Genomic DNA, 21,501 nt, shown 5'->3' on the forward strand with positions numbered 1-21,501 from the left:
GGAGCTACACTGGTTACCAGTACAGGCAAGAGTCACTTTTAAAGCTCTATGTTTCTGCCACAGGATTTTTAATGAGAAAGGGCCTAGGTTTCTGCGCCCTTTACTTACCCCCTACAGACCTACCAGGAATCTCAGATCCGTGGGAACTGCTAAATTGGTAGTGCCTAAAGTTCAAAAAGCAAGTTTGGGAGGAAGATCCTTTGGCTTTTTAGCAGCCAAAGCTTGGAACAAGCTGCCTTTGGAATTGAGGATGCATCCATCTCAAGCGATGTTTCGCAGAAAACTTAAGACTTGGTTCTTTCAGTCATCTCCGGGGGACTGGTGTTAAGCGCTGTTGTTGCGGATAGACCGTTCTATGCTGGGATGAGGGTTTTTTCTGGATGGATAGGGCTATGTTGTTAGGACTGAGATGTCTCAGCGCGGGTATACTCTGTTGGAATAACCAAGCGCTTTATAAACTTTAATCTAATCCAATCTAATCTAATCTCTTACCGGAACTGACACCTTCCCGCCGACGTAGCCTAACTTCCCCTGTCCTGGACTCGACACATCGCCTCATGGCGGACACAACGCCTACCTCCCCCGTGGAAACCAAGAAACCGATGCTGTGCAACGTCCATAGACTTCGTATTCCAAGGTACTGTTGCTTGGCGGTCCGTGCAACTCTGCGCCCGACGCCGCACACTTCGCGGTTGGCACCGTACTTGGGATTTATACCTGTCACGATGTTTTAATAGCCTTAGGTGGAGCTATTTTGTTTCTACAAATTCTATTTTTGCAGTAACTGTTCTAAAGTGATATTTTGATACATGTATGTTGGATTTTTGTCATTTTGGTCTTATTTGGTTTTGATAAAGATACTTTATGTTTCTGAACTGGTGTGGTGTCAGTTTTCACTGTGTTACTGTGTGTTTTGATTACAAATAATTTACACATTGCCTTTGGGATAAGCCTGTCTGCTCAAGCCAAACTAGCAAGTGGGTGAGCAGGGGTTATCTAAAGTGTGTATTCCCCTTCCCCTGACTAGAAGCAGTGGTCGCTACTTGGACAGAGGTGCATACCTATGCAACTAGAGACCCCCATTACTAACAGAGGCCAATCTCAGTCAGAGGCTAACTTCTCACAACACAATTGAAGAGGTTTTTATACCTTTTAGCACATTTTAGTACATTAGCACAGTAAATAGGGACCTTTACCCGAGGTAAGGTGACATGGTTTACCAAGCACCTTATCCAATCATGACTACACCAAACGAATCAAAAACTTAACATGCATGTTTGGAAAGTTTAACTTTCAAGCCTTTCATACCACAAGAAAAATGTTAAATAGAAAATGGAAGGATATAACAAAGCTCACAGTGAACAAATGACATGACGCCACTCTCACAACGCATATGCACTTAAGTGGTTACTATTAAGAAACACTTATCATCTCTCTGCTGCTCAAACTCTTGCATTCTCTGAGCCAAGCTGCCGTGACAGAGATATTTTGGATTTATTCAGTCCTATTGCGAGAGATAGATACACTGCTGTAGGAGACTCTTCATTAATTGATGATTGAGAGCCATCTCAAGTCCATAACCTCCAACCACACGGCGGAGTCGTCCCCTTGTTTTACAGAGTGGTCATCTCAGTTCAGTCCTGATGAAGACCCCACTGTGAGGACTTTAAACCAGCCTACACCTCATGGGTCGAAACGCTGACAATACACAGACAATGTACAACACAAACTCTGGCGACAAAATTAAAAAGTGGATGTTCACTAGAGTTAAGTGTAAAACCAGGAACTTTCGACCAGTTCTAGGGCGGAAAGGTTCATATCATGTATAACTGATGTAACCACCTCTTCCCTGTCCTTCACCCACACGCTACCACTTGACCCCCATACCTTTTCCTTTTTCTATTCACACCAAGAGCACTGTATATAATATATTGCACTGTGATATAATTGATCAACTGGGTTGCCATCATCTATTAATGCTTTGAATTTGATTGAATCAGATGCTCTTGTCCCAATTGAATAAATAGGACTTATGCTTTATAAGAAAAACTGGTGAATGCTATTTTTTATTGTCAATCAAATGTGTTGCTACCGCGACCACTCATCTATTTGTACTGCTCAAACTCTTGCAGCTGATCATGGAGGGATGGGCAGGCAGCTTTCAGGACCTCCATTATAGTGGTGTCATGCTGGAGTGCCAAGAATGTGGCTTGGAGGACAAGCCCACAATGTCCTGGGCCTTAATCTGGGCCCAGAAATAAAGGTCCTTGTTGTAAGTTGAATCTTCCTCTCTTACTCTGCTCACCTCTACTTCCTGTAACTATATGACATTAAAGACTTTCTTGGAACCTACATCTTGACTCCATGTGGAAATCCTTACTACTGTCCTCCCAGCTGTTGCTGCATAGCTTCCTCTGCCAGGTGTGAACACCTACTCCACTGCAGCACTATGCAGGGTCTTTCCAGGTTTGTTCCCGCACTGTGTGGTTCTGCTGGATATCTGGCCCTCATAAAGCTGAGGTTAATTGTTAACGATCCACTGGCTAATGATGTTTAATTTGGCCTGAGAGAATTAGGGGGGCTTTTCATCATGTCCCTTAGCCCTATTGAGGGCAAGAATATTGCAAGGAGCAGCAGGATGGAGACGGAGGGCATTGTGAAGAGAGGATGGCTCAGAATGACAAAAAAGTCTGACTTCCTCTTCCTGTATACCATTTCCTGTATACTCTACTCTCAGAGCAGGGGATATGCATGTGGGAAGGAACCATTCGCATGCAGAAGGGAGACACCCTGCATGCACTTAAATTAGGCCCACTAGATTTATGTGATTCTGTTGCCACAGCTTTATTCACATAATTATGGATTTGTCACATTTGCCACATAACCTACCATCTGCTGCATAATCTGCAGACTTTAACAAAAAAATAGTTTCTAGTTCAAAGGGATCAAAAGTTACTAAAAGTGTTGTGACACGTGTTCTCGTGCTGTGAAAGGTCCTTTGCAAAGGTTAACTGGTCATCCTTCAGTTGCTTATTTCTGTATTTGGTTGTTAAACTGGTACTAATGAGATAAAATCCTTGCTCAGACAGTATTACCATGTGTAAAAATTCAAAATAATGAAGTATTACTATAAAAAAAATGTGCTGCATTATGCTGCATAATTTGACTTTCCTTGATGCATAATATAGTCAACCCTGAGGCATAATTTGGTGCTCCCCTGATGCTTAATTAAAGTGGTCATGACCTAAAGTAATAAAAATATATAGCTACAAAAAAATAACAGGGATTGTTTGTGTAAGTAAGGATTTTAATGTGTTTCAGTGTAAACATGAGTGTAGTAGGTGAGATCGTGTGATTTTGTGTTGTGAATGATGACTGATAGAATGTTTGAGAAAATGAGGAGTCAGGTAATTTTTAACTTGATCACAACATGGTTGTCAACAACATTATGTGAAGTAAACAGAACTACCTCAGGATGGTATACGTGGATAGCGTGTTTATCGTCTATCAGTCAACTTTGACAAAAGACTGGCCAACCATATAAATGCGGCAACCTAATTAGCAGATCAAGAGAAAAAATGAGTTAACTAGCCAAACCCGCACCTGCATACCCTGGCCTTTGCTCTCATTCTCATCATGTGTATCCCTGGATGTGGGCATAGATTAGGGTCTGGGTTTATATTTTAGCCTGGTTGCATAGTGATGTTGCAGAACACACACCAGTCTAGAAAGTACACCAGCACCCGACCCCACCCGCCCCAGTGTATGGTGAAGACATCTGAATTACAACTTGAGAATTCCAAAACTGATAAAGTGCATGCAATATTAGCTCATGTACCACATTGTACCTCGGTTGAGATTCTGTGGTTGAACGTCAGTAAGGTGTGAGGAAATGTGGAGAGAGGGAGTGTTGGACAGGCCGCATGATCGGGCTGTCCCCCCTCCACACAACGGGGCCCGGACCCTAGCTCTCCCTGAATCCCCAGCAAGAGCCTCCCCGGCGACCCCCGAAGTAATCCACAATCCGTCCACAACGAGACTCCAGCTCCTGAACCCTCCTGTACCGGCTGGCCCTGGTCCCCCTCCGCACCATGGCCCCGGCCCAGCCGCCATCTTTGGATACTACAGCACGAGGCCGCGTGGCCTCAACTCGACCCTAACCCGGTGCCTGGCCAGGCCCCGACATCGAGGCACCAACCTCCACCCAGGAGGTAGAGAGACCACTTGGCAGGTCAATGGAAGAAGGAGTCGTCAACGGCTCTCCTCCGCCAGGTGTCGATCACCCCCGGCCGCCCTGGGCGCTGGCTCCACCCCCCTGCTGGGTGTCTGGACTCCCTCATCCCGGACCTCCCGACCCCCAGGCGCGAGGGTCCGGACATCAAAGGGAACCAGACCTATAACTGGGGCAGCGCCAGGCCAGGAAGGCAGTTGTATCCTGGAGTCGAGAGACACCGAGAAGAACTCATCCTTGACGGACTGCTGGCGCTGCCGTAGCCCTGCCCTGTGAACCATCCTCTTGGCCTGCTGGCGCTGCCGCGGCCCTCTGCCTCGTGAAACCATCATCTTGGCCTGCTGGCGCTGCCGCGGCCCTCTGCCTCGTGAAACCCTCATCTTGGCCTGCTGGCGCTGCAGCGGCCCTCTGCGTTGTAGACTTCATCCTAGCCAGCGGGCGCTGCTGCGGCCCGACCTTGCAGACTCTTCAGCTCGAGGATTGTGAGCTCCCTTCCGGCCACCTCCTGTACCGACCCGGTACCAAGACTGTCCCGCTACCCCCCTTTTCCTACAGAGACTAGAATTGAGAGGTTCCTCGAGTCCGGTATCTCCTGTATCGCTGATAACCTTGCCGCAAGAACCCTATATAAAGTGTTGATCTCATCCTTGTGTGGTGTCTATCTGTGGGGAGGGAAGTGACCTGTCTGTACGATCGCCGGAGACGGCCCTCATCGGAGGCCTCTCCCCCAGTACTCGGCCGACCCTCTGGGTCCCCTTCTAACATTGGTGGCCCTCGGCGGGATCCGAACCGACGCATAATCATACAGAGGGTCACTCGCCCCACGACACACAACCACCATGACAACAAAAGAGAGCGGAACAACGGAAAAATTCCAGATGGAAAAATTGGAAGAATACAACCACCGAGAACTGAAACAATTTTGCATAGAACTTGGCCTTCCAACCACAGGACTGAGCACGAAAGAGGACTTCAAACGAGCCCTGGAATCTTGGGCAGAGACGGGTACGGCCGTACCCCAAACACGAAACCCCGAAACGAGCCCCACGCCGATAGATGAAAGAAGATCGGGTCTCTCCCCAGAGGAGATTCGAGAACGGGAAAAAAGTAGACTCCATGAATTGGAACTGGCGCGACTTCGCTTAGACGGAGAACTCAAACTGGCGGAACAAAAAATAACGCTGGAACACTTACGGCTCCGAGAGGAGCGAGAAGAGAAGCAAAGACAGAGAGAGCTAGAGGAAAAGAAGCTAGCCTACGAACATGAGCGCAACCTCAAGGAACTAGAAATTCAGAAACAGAATAAAGAGCTCGGGGTCCCCGAACGCCCGATCCTGCCTGCCACTACCGATCCCAAGGTTCACATCCCCAAAGATGTCATCAGGGAGTACTACAAGAACGATGACATCCAGCAGTGGTTTAAAGCCTACGAGGTAGCCATGACCTCCCACCGGATTCCCAGGAGCGACTGGGGCGCCGGGTTATGGGGGAGGTTCGTCAACGAAGGACGAGACGCCCTGCTGCAACTCCCGGACCATCTGATGACATCCTATGACCACATGAAGGCCACCCTCCTCACCCGATACGGACTCACACCCGAGATGTACCGCCAGCGGTTCCGCGACTGCAAACGGATCCCGGGTACAACTTGGGTGGAATACGTGAACTTCTTTAGCCGAGCCTTCGAGGGGTGGATCAAGGGCAGCAAAGTGACCACCTACGAACAACTTTTTGACCTCATCGTATGGGAACACCTTTCTAACAACTGCTTCATTGAACTCCGGCAACACCTCCTGGACAGTAAACTGACGGAACCTCGACAACTCGCCGCCGAAGCTGACCGATGGGAAAGCACACGAGTTGGACGAAACGGGCCCAGCGAATCGCACAGAACTTACCAAGGGCCCCATCGTCCCCGTGGGGGAGGAGGCCAGGGTCGGGGTAGAGACACCGGCCCGATGACTCCCGCGAGCAACCCCTCGCCCCCGGCCGGCAGGGGGAGCCCTCCGATGCGGCCCGGCTTCCGGGCCAACATTATTTGCCACCGATGCCAATGACCCGGCCACTACGCCAATGATCCCAACTGCCCAAAGAACCAGAACACTATACCCCGCCAGGTCGCGGCTGCCGCCCTAGGGGAAGAACCAGTCCCGGAAGACCACGAAGAGTACGAGACCGACCAGCCTGAGTGGGAACCGGCCGCCATGTCCCTGGTCTGCTTAGGGGAAAAAGACATGATTCCGCGGGCCCCCCTTCCCGCCAACACGCAGAAGTACAGCCAGTGGGTCAACATTAATGGCCGCCGGGCGGAAGCCCTCCGCGACACCGGAGCCAGTGTGACCACGGTCCGCTGTCACCTGGTGACCCCAGACCAAATCTTGCCGAACATTCTTTGCCCTGTCCGATCAGCCGACAACTCAGAAAGTCTATGTCGCATGGCCTGCGTCCCCTTCGAATGGGGGGGAGTATCCGGGATGCTAAAAGTGACTGTCCGCGATGATGCCCCCGTGGATTGCCTCCTAGGGAACGACCTCGAAAGCTCTCCCTGGGCAGCAGTCGAATGGAGAGAACACCTGGGGATGCTGGGCCTCCCCGAATGGGTCTGTGTCACGACCCGGTCCATGACCGCCCGTGCGGTCCCCAGTCCAGAAGAGCCCGAGTGGCCGGAGCCTCCTCCCGCGATCATCCCAGAGGAGGCCACCCCAGAAGCAAGTCTCCCGACCCAAACCGAAGAAGGATCCGACCGGCTTCAGGACATCCCTGACCTGGCACAGTGGCGTCAGGAGGGGGGTCCCACCCAGGAACAATTCCGACACGAACAAAGAACCTGTCCCTCCCTCGAGGGACTCCGGCAGCAAGCCCTTGCCCAGAGCGCAGGGGATACATCGGGGGCCCACTGGATCTACTGGGACCAGGACCTGCTCTACAGCGAGCAAAGAATTGCAGAACTAGGGGCCAGTCGGATGCTGGTGGTGCCCCTTCGCTTCAGAGATTTCCTCTTGAACTTAGCCCACGATGTCCCCCTTGCCGGACACCTGGGACAGGACAAAACGTACGACCGCCTGGTGACCCACTTTTTCTGGCCCCAAATGCGAAAGGATGTCGCCAACCACTGCAGGGCCTGCCCCACCTGCCAGGCCAGCGGAAAAAGTGGCCGAAAAACCAGAGCACCCTTACAACCCTTTCCCGTCGTCACCACCCCGTTCGAACGGGTGGGAATAGACATTGTGGGGCCCCTGGACCCCCGAACCGCCCAAGGACACCGGTTCATCCTGGTCCTGGTGGACCGCGCCACCCGCTATCCCGAGGCCATCCCTCTTCGAACCGTGACGGCCCCCGTGGTAGGCCGAGCCCTGATGGGTATCTTCTCCCGGGTGGGTTTTCCCCGGGAGGTCATCAGCGACAGGGGCACGAACTTTATCTCAAAATATATGAAGTCTCTCTGGCAACAGTGCGGGGTCACCTACAAATTCACGACCCCCTATCACCCGCAAGGAAATGGATTGGTCGAGCAGTTCAACCGCACCCTCAAAGGAATGATCATGGGCCTAGAAGAACCCCTCCGTCGCCAGTGGGACGTGCTACTCCCGTGCCTCCTGTTTGCCTATCGGGAAGTCCCTCAGAAATCCCTCGGCTTCAGCCCATTTGAACTCCTGTACGGACACCCCGTCCGGGGTCCTCTCAGCCTAGTCAAGGAAGGTTGGGAAAAGCCCCCCCAGAAAACTCCCCCTGACATATACAAGTACCTCCTGGCCCTTCGCAACCAGACCCGGCGATTCAGGGAGATCGCAAAAGCCAACCTTGAAGCCAGTCAGGAGGACATGAAGAAATGGTACGATCAGCACGCTTCCTCCATTGAGTTCGAACCGGGACAACAGGTCTGGGTGATGTCCCCGGTTGAACCCTGTGCGCTACAGGACAAATGGTCCGGGCCCTTCAAGGTGATCGAACGCAAAGGGCCCGTCACCTATTTAATCGACATGGAAACCGCACGGAACCCCCTACGGGTCCTCCAAGCCAAGAGACTCAAGCCCCATTTTGTACGCTCAGAACTCAGCCTCCTGATGGCTACCGATAATGGGACGGAAGAAGACTCCGAGCCCCTTCCTGACCTGCTGAGGACCCTCGAGCAGGATGGCTCAGTGGAAGGGGTCCGACTCTCCGAGGCCTTGTCCCCGGAGCAACGCCACGACTGTCAAGCCCTCCTGAAACGGTTTGCATCCCTATTCTCCCTCACCCCCGGGGTCACCCCCTGGTGCCTTCACAATGTGGACACCGGGGACAGCCCCCCTATTCGACACCGGGCGTACCGCGTACCAGATCGGGTGCGCGCCTGCATCCAGACCGAGGTATCCAAGATGCTGGCCCTAGGAGTGATCGAACCCTCTGACAGCCCCTGGGCCAGCCCAGTCGTCCTGGTCCCCAAGGCTGCCGCCCCGGGCGTTGCCCCAGAGCTCCGGTTTTGTGTGGACTACCGGGGGCTGAATGCCGTTACCAGGACCGACGCTCACCCTATCCCCCGGGCAGATGAGCTAATTGACCGTATGGGGGCCGCCCGCTACCTGAGCATCTTCGATCTAACAGCGGGCTACTGGCAAATCGGCCTCACCCCTAGGGCCCAAAAACGATCCGCCTTCTCTACCCCGGACGGTCACTACCACTTTAAGGTGATGCCATTCGGCATGAAGAACGCTCCGGCAACATTTCAACGGCTTGTGAACCAGGTGCTGGCGGGCCTCGAAGAATTCAGCGCCGCCTACCTGGACGACATCGCTGTGTACAGCCACCACTGGACCGACCACCTCCGCCACCTGCGGGAAGTTCTACACGCCCTCCAGCAGGCCGGGCTCACCATCAAGGCCAGCAAATGCCAGGTTGGCCAAGGGTCCGTGACATACCTGGGACACCAAGTGGGAAGCGGGCTGGTGGCCCCCCTCCAGCTCAAGATTGCTGCCATCCAGGCCTGGCAACCCCCTACGACCCAAACCGAGGTCCGGGCCTTCCTGGGACTCACCGGGTACTACCGGCGGTTTGTGAAGGACTATGGCAGCATCGTGGGGCCCCTCACGGAGCTCACATCCAGGAAGAGCCCCAAAGCAGTCAACTGGACCCCGGACTGCCAATCGGCCTTCGAAAAGTTGAAGACCGCCATGTGCACTGCCCCCGTGCTCCAGGCTCCCGACTACGGCCGGGAATTAATTGTACAGACGGACGCCTCCGATCATGGCGTGGGGGCCGTCCTCTCCCAACTCAACACCGAGGGGGTCGATCAACCAGTGGCCTTCATCAGCCGGCGGCTGCTGGCCAGAGAACAGCGATGGAGCACCATCGAGAGGGAGGCCTTCGCCGTAGTCTGGGCCCTCAAGAAGCTCCGGCCCTACCTCTTCGGCACCCACTTCCGGGTACAAACAGACCACCGACCCCTGCAATGGCTGATGCAAATGCGGGGGGAGAACCCGAAACTGTTGCGCTGGTCCATCTCCCTGCAGGGGATGGACTTCACGGTGGAGCATCGTCCAGGCCAGGACCACGCCAACGCAGACGGCCTGTCACGCTTTTTCCGCCTCGGCGAGGAGAGTCCCCAGGAGGATGGCTGACTCTCCCTGCCTTCAGCTGGGGGGGACGCATGTTGGACAGGCCGCATGATCGGGCTGTCCCCTCTCCACACAACGGGGCCCGGACCCTAGCTCTCCCTGAATCCCCAGCAAGAGCCTCCCCGGCGACCCCCGAAGTAATCCACAATCCGTCCACAACGAGACTCCAGCTCCTGAATCCTCCTGTACCGGCTGGCCCTGGTCCCCCTCCGCACCATGGCCCCGGCCCAGCCGCCATCTTTGGATACTACAGCACGAGGCCGCGTGGCCTCAACTCGACCCTAACCCGGTGCCTGGCCAGGCCCCGACATCGAGGCACCAACCTCCACCCAGGAGGTAGAGAGACCACTTGGCAGGTCAATGGAAGAAGGAGTCGTCAACGGCTCTCCTCCGCCAGGTGTCGATCACCCCCGGCCGCCCTGGGCGCTGGCTCCACCCCCCTGCTGGGTGTCTGGACTCCCTCATCCCGGACCTCCCGACCCCCAGGCGCGAGGGTCCGGACATCAAAGGGAACCAGACCTATAACTGGGGCAGCGCCAGGCCAGGAAGGCAGTTGTATCCTGGAGTCGAGAGACACCGAGAAGAACTCATCCTTGACGGACTGCTGGCGCTGCCGTAGCCCTGCCCTGTGAACCATCATCTTGGCCTGCTGGCGCTGCCGCGGCCCTCTGCCTCGTGAAACCATCATCTTGGCCTGCTGGCGCTGCCGCGGCCCTCTGCCTCGTGAAACCCTCATCTTGACCTGCTGGCGCTGCCGCGGCCCTCTGCGTTGTAGACTTCATCCTAGCCAGCGGGCGCTGCTGCGGCCCGACCTTGCAGACTCTTCAGCTCGAGGATTGTGAGCTCCCTTCCGGCCACCTCCTGTACCGACCCGGTACCAAGACTGTCCCGCTACCCCCCTTTTCCTACAGAGACTAGAATTGAGAGGTCCCTCGAGTCCGGTATCTCCTGTATCGCTGATAACATTGCCGCAAGAACCCTATATAAAGTGTTGATCTCATCCTTGTGTGGTGTCTATCTGTGGGGAGGGAAGTGACCTGTCTGTACGATCGCCGGAGACGGCCCTCATCGGAGGCCTCTCCCCCAGTACTCGGCCGACCCTCTGGGTCCCCTTCTAACAGGGAGCATACCAGACATCACCTACATCCAACAAAAGTGATTTTTTTTAACTAAGGGGCCTCTGTTTTAATTGTAATATATTATGCCTAAATACATGCAGTTTGTGTCAAGGGAATGTGTGTGTATTTTGTTGTAGTGATTATGTATTATGTTTGTCATGTCATCCCCAGGTGCACATGTAGCCCCAGTGTGAGGCATTGTTACTTACCAATAAGCCACATGTTACTGAAACCATAGGTGACTGTTGGAGACAGGAAACGTAGCATACACATCAATGAAAAAGTCCATAGCATCACAGACAGCTTGCACATTGATGGCGTGCCATTGGTGCGTGTTGCGAAAAAGATGTGCTATGTGGAGAGAGGGCTGAAGTGCCATGTGGATGTAGGCACTGGCACCTAGCACACAAGAGAAGAGGCCAAAGCAAAAAAATCCCTTGCCACACTTTACCTTACTGTCAATGACTGTTGCATGGTGATACACTGGTGCACTTTGTTGATGATTGGATATTAATGAAATAAATGTGGCTTTATGTGATAATATGTTTCTATAGTTATTTGTTGGGAGGGTGTTGCAGTACCTGGGAGTGGGTGTGGGTGGTGCTGGATGTACTCCAGGTCTGACCTGGAGTATATTCACTACTGTTTTAGTGTATTTTTAATAATAATAACTTTACATGAGCAGTTTGTGAATGGCAATGGCAATGGGTTTGCTCTTTTGTGGGTCTTTAACTGTCCCTTAAGCCCTCCTCCATGCTCCCTTAACTCTTCCCCTTTAGTAGTGATCCAGCGCCCCTATAGAAAATATGCCATAAGCATATTTTCTATAGGGTCCTGGCTGCTGACAATCATCTCAAACTCAATGCTCTGAAAACAGAATTCCTGCTGATCTCACCTCCCGCGAAGATCTCTACCACTCAAACCTGGCTTAAACAGTTAACTGCACTCAATGTCCAACCCACCATAGTGGATTCAGCGAAATCCCTAGGCATAACTCTCGACTCCAATCTCAACATGCAGCATCATATCAGCAAGGCTACTAAGGGAGCGAACTTCCAAATCAATACCCTGAGGAAACTTAAACCCTTCCTACCAGCCAAAGACTTCCAAACTGCAGTACAAGCACTAGTAATCCCGCGAATTGAATACGGCAGCACCGCCCTCTGCGGTCTCCCGTTAACCACTACTGCACCCCTAAGAGCTTCTCTAAACGCTGCAGCGAGACTCATCACTGGATCAAAAAAATACTCGCATATCTCCCCTGACTTGAAATCACTGGACTGGTTGCCTTTTGAAGCCAGAATACATCTGAAAATCGCCTGCATGACACACAAGGCTCTACACCTGAGCTCTCCCCGATACCTCACTCAGAAGCTGTCAATCTCTGGCGGCTCTAGAAACACTAGAGACACAAACAATCTTCTGTTAAAACCTCGAAGATTCCGGAAGGAAAAAACCTATAAACGCTCTTTCTCAGGAATGGCACCCAGGATTTGGAAATCACTCCCTCCTGAAACCAGGCTCATCTCCTCCATCACACTTTTTAAGAAAGAAGTAAAAGCTATCTTTATGGCCAAATACACTTGACCTATTAGCGTGGATCTGTAAAGACTCTACACCGATCTGTTTTATTCCGCTCGAACTCTATGACTATGTATTCCACCTGTATTATTGACGTTACTGACTATCTATGCACACATTTATCTGTAATATGTATATTATTGATGTACCTGTATTACTTTGCTCCCTCACGTACCTACCCTTCCCACTTATTATGTTTAATTTCACTCTCTTGTTGGTATTCCCGGCTTTGTAAAGCGCTCTGATATCTGCAAAGATCTTTTTCGCGCTATATAAAACTTTCAAAATAAAATAAAATAAATAAGCAACGCTACCCAATTCCACAATACTCACCATTAATCATAAATCATTCACAAGGCCCATAAACTAACATGACATATTCTGAGCAACTGAATCATGTGACCTAATTAACCTATTTACAAATATATACATTTATATACAACTGCAGTAGGACATATTCATTATACTTAAACAAACCCTATAATTAATTTAGCCACTGAGGCAAATAGATCTGCTAATGGTAACCTAAAATTCATAAATAACAAGGTCAGCTTGTGGTTTAAGAATCTTATTTATTAACCACTATTCAAAGAAAGTGCATTTTATTTGATTAAATCTATTATTCAAGCCTTATTATAGACATTTTAGTAAGAAGTAATGACAGTTTTAAGCAAATCAAATAGCATAATTCAAATGGAAATAGCGGTTTAACATCACCTAAACCCTAAGTCCCTAGCTACACTTACTCCATTAAGAATAAGGGAAAAGTCAAAAGGCCCTAAAAGTCTTACGTGCTCCAAGAAAAGTCCAACAGCACGATACGCCCAACTGGTGTCAGCAAACAGCAGCGCGCTCTCTCCTAAGGGGAACAGTTTTTATACCTTTCTAACTAACTAATCTACGAAAAATTAAACACTTTTCTGCTGTTCAGGATTTCTTATTGGCTGTCAAGCGACAGACCATAATGTCACTACATTCTTTAGAGCCCAGTTCCGATTCTTTCTTAAAATCTATTGTCCTTTACTTTTCGAGTCACGTAGCTTCCTCCAGTTTGCAACATTTAATAGGACATCGTGACTTCCTTAGCTTGACAATCTCTCCGCCGATTCCTGGCCTTGGCCACACTGACCAAAAGTACAGTCAGTTCATCGCGTTTATTTTTCTCCATTTAAAACTTGGCAGAGATTTTTCCACACCAAACTCTTGCTTTCACTGAGCAGGAATTTGCCAAGTGCACACAATAGGAATGCACTAGGCCTCAAACCTCTTTCTCGTTAACTAGTGTATAAACAAACACAAAAGAATAATTAATGCAAGAAATACAGTTCATTCTGTTTCCCACCCACCTTTGCTAATTATTAACCCATTAATCTATGTTACCTAGCAGAAGCAAAAAAAAGCAACAAACAGATTTGTGCAACATTTAGGACAGGAAAACAAAACATGAGCACATAGAAATAAGCACATGCCATTAATAAACAGCCGCATTTAATTTCAGACATGACAGTAGACAAGATTAATTCATTACTTTTCACACACATGCAAATGCAACATAATGCACGTTTATGAGCACACATATTAGTTTCCCACGTGTTCATGAAAATGTGACTTTAACTCTAGGTTGGTTAGTTTTCTCACTGCACACATTATTAATAATATTAATAAATTATGGAAGTGTAACTTCACGAGCTGAAATGAATACATTTCTAAATCTCGCTCCATCAACTCCCTCATCTGGTGATTTCCAAATCACCAAACTACACCCAAAAATTTAGCAAATTTTTCTATAAATGAACATGATTTGTTTTCACCGTGTTAGTATTTCTAAAGACTTGTCTCAGCTGTCTGTCTGCAACTTTCATATTGAGCTTTACCAAACTCTTCCAGTTCTATCTCTCTCTCCTGTTCCTTTCTGATTTTGTAAATTCTCTTCTTTTCCCTCAGATACTTTTTTCTTTTGTGTAACATGCAACTGATCTTCAACAAAATTATCACAAAAATTATTACAAATAAAGGTGTTAAAATCTTGCCAAGAACTGAACCACCAATCTCTTGAAACCAAGTTTTGATTGCCTGAAATCTTTTTGATAGACGTTCTGAAAAATCATTCTCTTCTAAAGGGCAAATTTCCGAATGCATCTTCGTAATGTTTTTAATGTACATCTCAATGTTTCTACTCTCATTGGGGATATACGTACAGCAGTGTTGGATATGCAGGATGCCACAGACTCCTCCCTCTTTTGCTAGGAGTATGTCCAAGGCAAGACGATTTTGCATTACCATGGATCTGATTGCAATAACTTCGGTATCCACTAATTGGAAACCACCAGCTGTGTCTGTTGACAATCTATCAACAATCGTGGACAATTTTCTGATCCTTCCCGCATTCAGGGTTATACCCACCAAAGGTATCACTGCCTCAAAAATGTCTCCCAAAATTTCTGAGAAACTCTCTCTTTTGTACCTATTTACATGATTACTGATTTCAAATGAGCCTTCTGCATTTCTTTCAACATGAACATTTTTTGGAAAAACAAGTCCAACAAAACACGTCCCATACCAATGGTCTTGGAGGTTATAATAGGCTTTGTCTCCACAAACAAAATAGATTCCAGGAAAAATTGGGTCTCTACCACCTTTAAATCCCCAACCCCCATGATTTGGTAAGTGTCCTCACAATTGCTAGCTCCTACAAAATAATTATCAAAAAGTGTGTTATCTCTTCTAATACAAAGCTTGCCACTAATTGGCTTGTCTATATGAATTGCAACATTGTCAAAAGATTTGCCATTGAATTTTTCATCCTCCTTCTGCCAGAACTTTGATTTAGTCTGCTTGACCATTTCATTTCTTTTATAGATTGCTCTTCTCTCCTCAACAAGGTTCAGGAAAGTCTTTTCCTCAGCCCTCAATTTGCAAGTTAGATTATTTCTAAAGGCACACTCATAGGTGAGTTCATTAGTTACTATGAAGAATTCCCTCCTCTGTTTCGCTTGCTTGTGTTTATTTAAAGCTTTCTCTATTTTCAGGTTTGCAAAGATCTCATCGTAATTAGAGTAATAATACTCCAGACGACCAGTTTGATAAAATAAGCTAGCTATCACACTGCAGGTTATGCCAGAAGTAAGAGGAAGCATATTGTATGTCACTCCTAACCTTGACATATTCAGCCAGAAGTCTTGAAAATGTATTGCTAGAAAAATCACCAACAGACCTATCTTGATGAGCCTCTGGTCTGTGATCATTAACTTTGTTAGCTTTGTCTGTTGCACTATGTTTGTCTTGACTAACTGAAGCTTTGCTTGTCATATTGACCTTGTACATCTCCTTATCAATCCCGAAAGGAAAGATGACAGCTAAAACTAACCAGAGCAGAATTAATAAGAGCACACATATCAGAGACATCTTGCAGCATCTTTTTAAGATGGAGCATCTTGAGCTATTGTTTACAAAAACATAAGGCATTTTCACTAAGCTTGTTTACAGAAAAAATAAAACAAAATTTAAAATGATCTCAAAAATGTATAACACCCCCCTTTTTCAATTTTTTTTTATTTTTTATATTTCTTCAACCCTCTAACAGCTTTTCTTCGACCTTGCGTCACAAATTGTTTTCCAGCTAACACAATTTCTTCGACCTTGTGTCACCTAACACACTTTCTTCAGCCTTACGCCGAAAACAAAACCCTAAATTTTAACAGAAAAATGCCTCAATCATTGTCACTATTTTCTTCAATTTCCTCCTGACTGCTACTATTCACCTCAACTACAGGTGGAATAATGATGTACGTCCATTCAGGAGATTTGTACTTCTGGTTTGGCTTTAGCGTCCTCTTTGTCTTTCTAGAAATAACTTCTATTTTCTTTCCTGCTTCACTTTCTTTCTCCGGATCTTTCTGACTAGTTATCTCATTGATCTGTTCCTTGGATTTCTATATCAACTTGAATTTCAATCCTTCATTTTCACTCGGCCAATTATCACCTTTTCTCTGTAATTTCTTCTTTGGCTCAGTCACATTGCATTCTGTTCTCCAAGCTCTCTTTCTGAATTTTCTTATTTGAGAATCTTCATCACTTTCATCTGCTTCACTGTCAGAAATTTCAATGCTAGACTCAGGTACTTCTCTACTCGGCAGCCTCACTCCGTTAGGAACATCATCTCTATAACTGGTACTTGGCAATTCGTCCTCCTCCTCTTCTTCAATTACCTTCAACTTCCCAGCTTCGGATTTCTTGTTCCCGCTTGCAGAGCTTCTTTTCTGCTTTTCGATACTCTCCTGGTCTCGAGCTTGATCAGACTCTTCTGCTACTTATTTTTCTAGCAGATCTTCATCATTTTCAGAGTCTACAACTATGATTTTCAAATCCTTTTCATTCAGGCTTTCATTCACAGATGAATTTTCCAGATGTCGACCTGCTTGTCGACCTTCAGAATCTGGGTTTCTTTCACGTTCTTCTTCTGAATCTGAATCAGCTGTGGTATCACTTTCTTCATCAGAGTTTCCAGGTGTAGGCACACGAATGGTATGGCTCGCATGTATCCACCTTTTTATGCCTCTGCACTTCACTGCATTTGTTGTGACAAGAATAACTTGCCTTGCTTTCTGCCACCTCGGCACCAAACAGTTTCTTCTTCGGTGAACCTTTGTTCTCACCCAGTCACCAGGTGACAGATCATGTGCTTGCTCCTTTTCTCTTCACTGTACTTCAGTTCCCACCTGATTAGACACAGAAGTCACCACATGAGACAGTTTCCTGCAATATTCTAAAATTGCACTATCATTAATGGTCAACAATTTCCCTAATGGTATGAACGCCTGTCTCATGACTCTGCCCATGAGAATATCATGTGGGCTTAATCCTGTCTTTTTATCTGGTGTACTTCTCAAAGTCATCAGAACAAGTGGAAGAGCATCTGTCCACTTTATGCCTGTAGCCAGACACATTTTGGCAATTCTATTCTTAATCGTTCCATTTATCTGCTCAACAACTCCAGATGCCTCTGGTCTGTATGCACAATGCAACTTCTGCTCAATGTGTAAGGCTTCACAAATCAATTTTAACAGTCTGTTTTCAAAATGCCTTTCTCGATCACTCTCCACAGTCACTGGGAAACCGTACCTTGGTATTATCTCCCTCAAAAGTAACTTTGCAACAGTAATTGCATCATTGTGACGTGTGGGAAACGCTTCAACCCATCTTGAAAACAAACAGACAAACACCAAAACATAGTGCAACTTGTTATGGTTCCCATTCCCACAATGGTTTTCCTGATCGGGTTCATTTGTTGACAAGTCAAACACCTCTGACAAAGAGATTCCGCAATGGTTCGGAATTTGGTATTAAACCAGGTTTCTCTGAAAAGTCTAACCATTGAATCTCTTCCAATATGTCCCAGGCCATGATACATTCTGGCCATGTCAGCAATCATGCAGTTTGGTAAAAACTACTCTGCCATTTTTGTAAGTCCAAACTCCATCCTCATCTCGCTGTCTACATTCTGCTCTCAACCAAGTGTTTTTCTCTTCATCATCAGCCTCATCTTGTAAATCCTTGACCTCCTGCCATGTTTCAACTATTGATATTAGCATTAATGAATTCAAAGCATGTTCATTGTTTTTCTCTCTGTTTATTGCAAAATCATTTCTTGCGCAGTACTTTGCCATCTCGTCTGCGTAAGCATTTCCTTTTGTTATATAATCCTCCCCTTTCTTGTGGGCTGCACATTTTACAACAGCAATTTTTTCTGGTAACTGAATGCCACCAATCAATCTCTTAATTAGGTTTGCATTTCTGATTGGTGAACCTGCTGATGTCAAATAGCCTCTCTGAGACCAGAGCTGTCCATAATCATGCACAACTCCATACCCATACTGGCTATCAGTAATTATAGTAATTTTCTTATTTATTGCTCTTTCACATGCACGAATTAAAGCAATCAATTCTGCTACTTGAGCTGAACGAATTCCTTCAAGACTTGATGCTTCCACCACATCAGCAACTGTACAGACTCAGTAGGCTGCTCCCAAAAAGCCCTCCTCTGTTCTCAGACAAGAACCATCAACAAAGTAGACATGATCTGAAACAGGCAAGGGTACATCTTTAATGTCCTGCCTTGGCTTGGTACAATATTCCAAAACATCCAAGCATTCATGATCAATGTCATTTTCATTTCTGATTTCTGTTACAATTCCATCAGGCAATAATGTGGAAGGATTTAAATTCACACATCTTGCAATTGAAACATTATCTGATCCCACAATAATGTTCTCATACTTTGTGAGTCTGTTACTTGTTTAGTGTTGCGTTTTGCTCCTGGTGAGAAGAATTTCAACTGAATGAGGAACTTGCAGCCTGATTCATGAAGCGAAATTGCGCTCGCAATAGCTGCGAAAAAGCTATAGCGAGCGCAATTCACAAAATCGGCATTCATCACTGAATAGCGAATTCGCTAAAAGATTCGCAGATTCCCGACAGGAGAGCATTAGCGAATCGGAATAAAATAGCGAATTCGCTATACAATCGCTATCGTAATTCATGAAAAATCGCTAATAGAGAAAAACCCCAAAATCGCTGTTTGCGACGCGCAAATTAAGGACAACCCAAAGCAGGTGGTAACCATCAAAGCCATTGAATTTTTTTTTCGAAAAACCGTTGCCCAATCAGTATTAGGTGCAGGCCTGACCAAACACATATAAGGAGATGCAGCAGCAGCATTAGGAGTCTCACAATGCCAGGACTGTACATGGTGGTCAGGCGGCGAAGGCTACAGCGAGCAGCACGGAGGAGACGCAGAATCCAGGAGAGGATATTCCGCCAGCGGGTCACCCTGCTGGGCCAAACCAGAGAGCAAATATATGCAAAGTACCGCCTGAATGGGGCAATGATTATCAAGCTAATACAGGACCTTGACCCCCTGATGCAGCACCCAACAAGGCGGACCAATGCCGTGCCTACACATGTCCAGGTATTGTGTAGCCTGCACCTCCTGGCCTCCGGGAGCTTCCAGGGGATAGTTGCGGCTGCTGGGGGGATATCTCAGCCCACCATGTCCCGCTGCCTACGGAGTTTCCTTGACGCAATGCTGACCCAGCTACACCAGCACATCAAATTTCCCACCAGCCAACAGGTTTTGGATGTGACCAAGCAGCAATTCTACAATGTTGCGCAGTTCCCACATGTGATAGGATGCATTGACTGTACTCACATCCACATCTGCCCGCCAGCTGCAACGGAGTACATGTACCGCAATCGCAAGTCCTACCACTCCCTCAACATCCAGATGGTCTGCAATGCTAAGACATACATCACGGACATTGTGGCACAGTACCCGGGGAGTACACATGACTCCTCCATATTCCGGCACAGCGACCTACACACACGACTGGCCAGGGGAGACTTTGGTGAAGGACACCTACTTGGTATGTACACTTGCCCCACAATGTCACACTGTGATGTAGTATCTGCGCTGCACAGGCACTCACCCTCTGCTCCTCTCATGCAGGTGACAGTGGCTACGCCCTCCGTGAATACCTCCTCACCCCATACCTCAACCCTGCAACACCACAGCAACGGCGTTACAATGTAGCACACATACGCACAAGGAATTGCATTGAGCGGACATTTGGGCTACTGAAAAGCAGATTCCGCATACTGCACAAGACTGGTGGGGCCATGTACTACAGTCCTGATGTGTGCAGCCGCATTGTGGCTGTGTGTGCAATACTACACAACATTGCTACCAAGCGCCGGATACCTGTAGAGATCTCTGGCAGTGAGTCGGAAGGGGACGACCGGCCACCTGCACATGTGCGTCATGCACGCGGGGAGAACCCAGCTGAAGGACACAGACGCCGCAACCACATCACAATGAACAGTTTCTAATGCACCCACTCCCCTCACCCAACAAATCACAATTGCATGCCAATGGAAATAATGACAGGAGGCAGATGTATGATGCAGGAATAAATATTATTGTTAAATGCACAATAATAATGTTATGTCTCCATTCATCAAATGCTAGCAGTATTGCGCCATACTGCTCCTAACAAAACACTGGACATGCTTGTATCAGCAGCATGTCCCAGCCAATGTACATGAAACTCAATTGCGCCTCCGGCGCGCAGCACCCAAACGCCTCTCTGGCTCTTCCTCTGAGACGGCACGTGTCCCTGCAGTGGGCCTGGTGCTGCGGCGTAACACGCCAACCAGTGAGGCAGACAGGCTGCTGACACTGGAGGTGCCCTCACTGGTGTCGTCCCCCCCCATTGCCTGGCCCAGTAGGATGGAGTGCCAGCACGGCAGTGGTGACCTGCTCCAACACTCGTCCAACATCCTCAACGCATTGGATCAACTGCTGCTGCTGCGCCAGGGACCGTCGTGAGAGCTGGGAGGTGGCATTCCCGATTATATAGTTAGAGCGGGTGTAGGCTGACAGCCGCGTAAGAAGCTGCCGGTGGCGGCGGCGGGCGGAGTTGCGCTGCGATATGAGCGCAGCAGTGTTGGCCTCCATGGCTGTCGTCATGCGCTCAATCCTCTCGCCCACATTGGCCACATTTCGGCCAATGTTGTTTAGCTGCAGTTGAATAGCCCCTTGCCGTCGTGCCTGCAGTTGGTGTATGCGTAGCATCCGGTGCTCAATGCTCAGGCTTGGCACGCGCACAGCCATCCCCCTCCTGCCGCTGCGTGTTGTGTTCTGCTGGCGAGCCCTGCCATGCCTGCTCTGCTGGCTGTCCACAGTGGGTGTGCGCACTGTCACCACAGTAGCTGCACCAGATGTAGATGGTCCAGCTGGTGGTGTAGTTGTGGTTGTCAAAGGTGCTGCGCCTGATGGTGCTGGCGCAGTTGGTCTTGCCCTGGCAGCGGGGATAGGTGCTGCGCATGATGGTGCTGGCGCAGTTGGTCTTGCCCTGGCTGCGGGGATAGGCGCTGCGCCTGATGGTGCTGGCGCAGTTGGTCTTGCCCTGGCTGCGGGGAT

Source organism: Lissotriton helveticus, chromosome 8, assembly GCF_964261635.1.
Source record: "Lissotriton helveticus chromosome 8, aLisHel1.1, whole genome shotgun sequence".
NCBI lineage: Eukaryota > Metazoa > Chordata > Amphibia > Caudata > Salamandridae > Lissotriton > Lissotriton helveticus.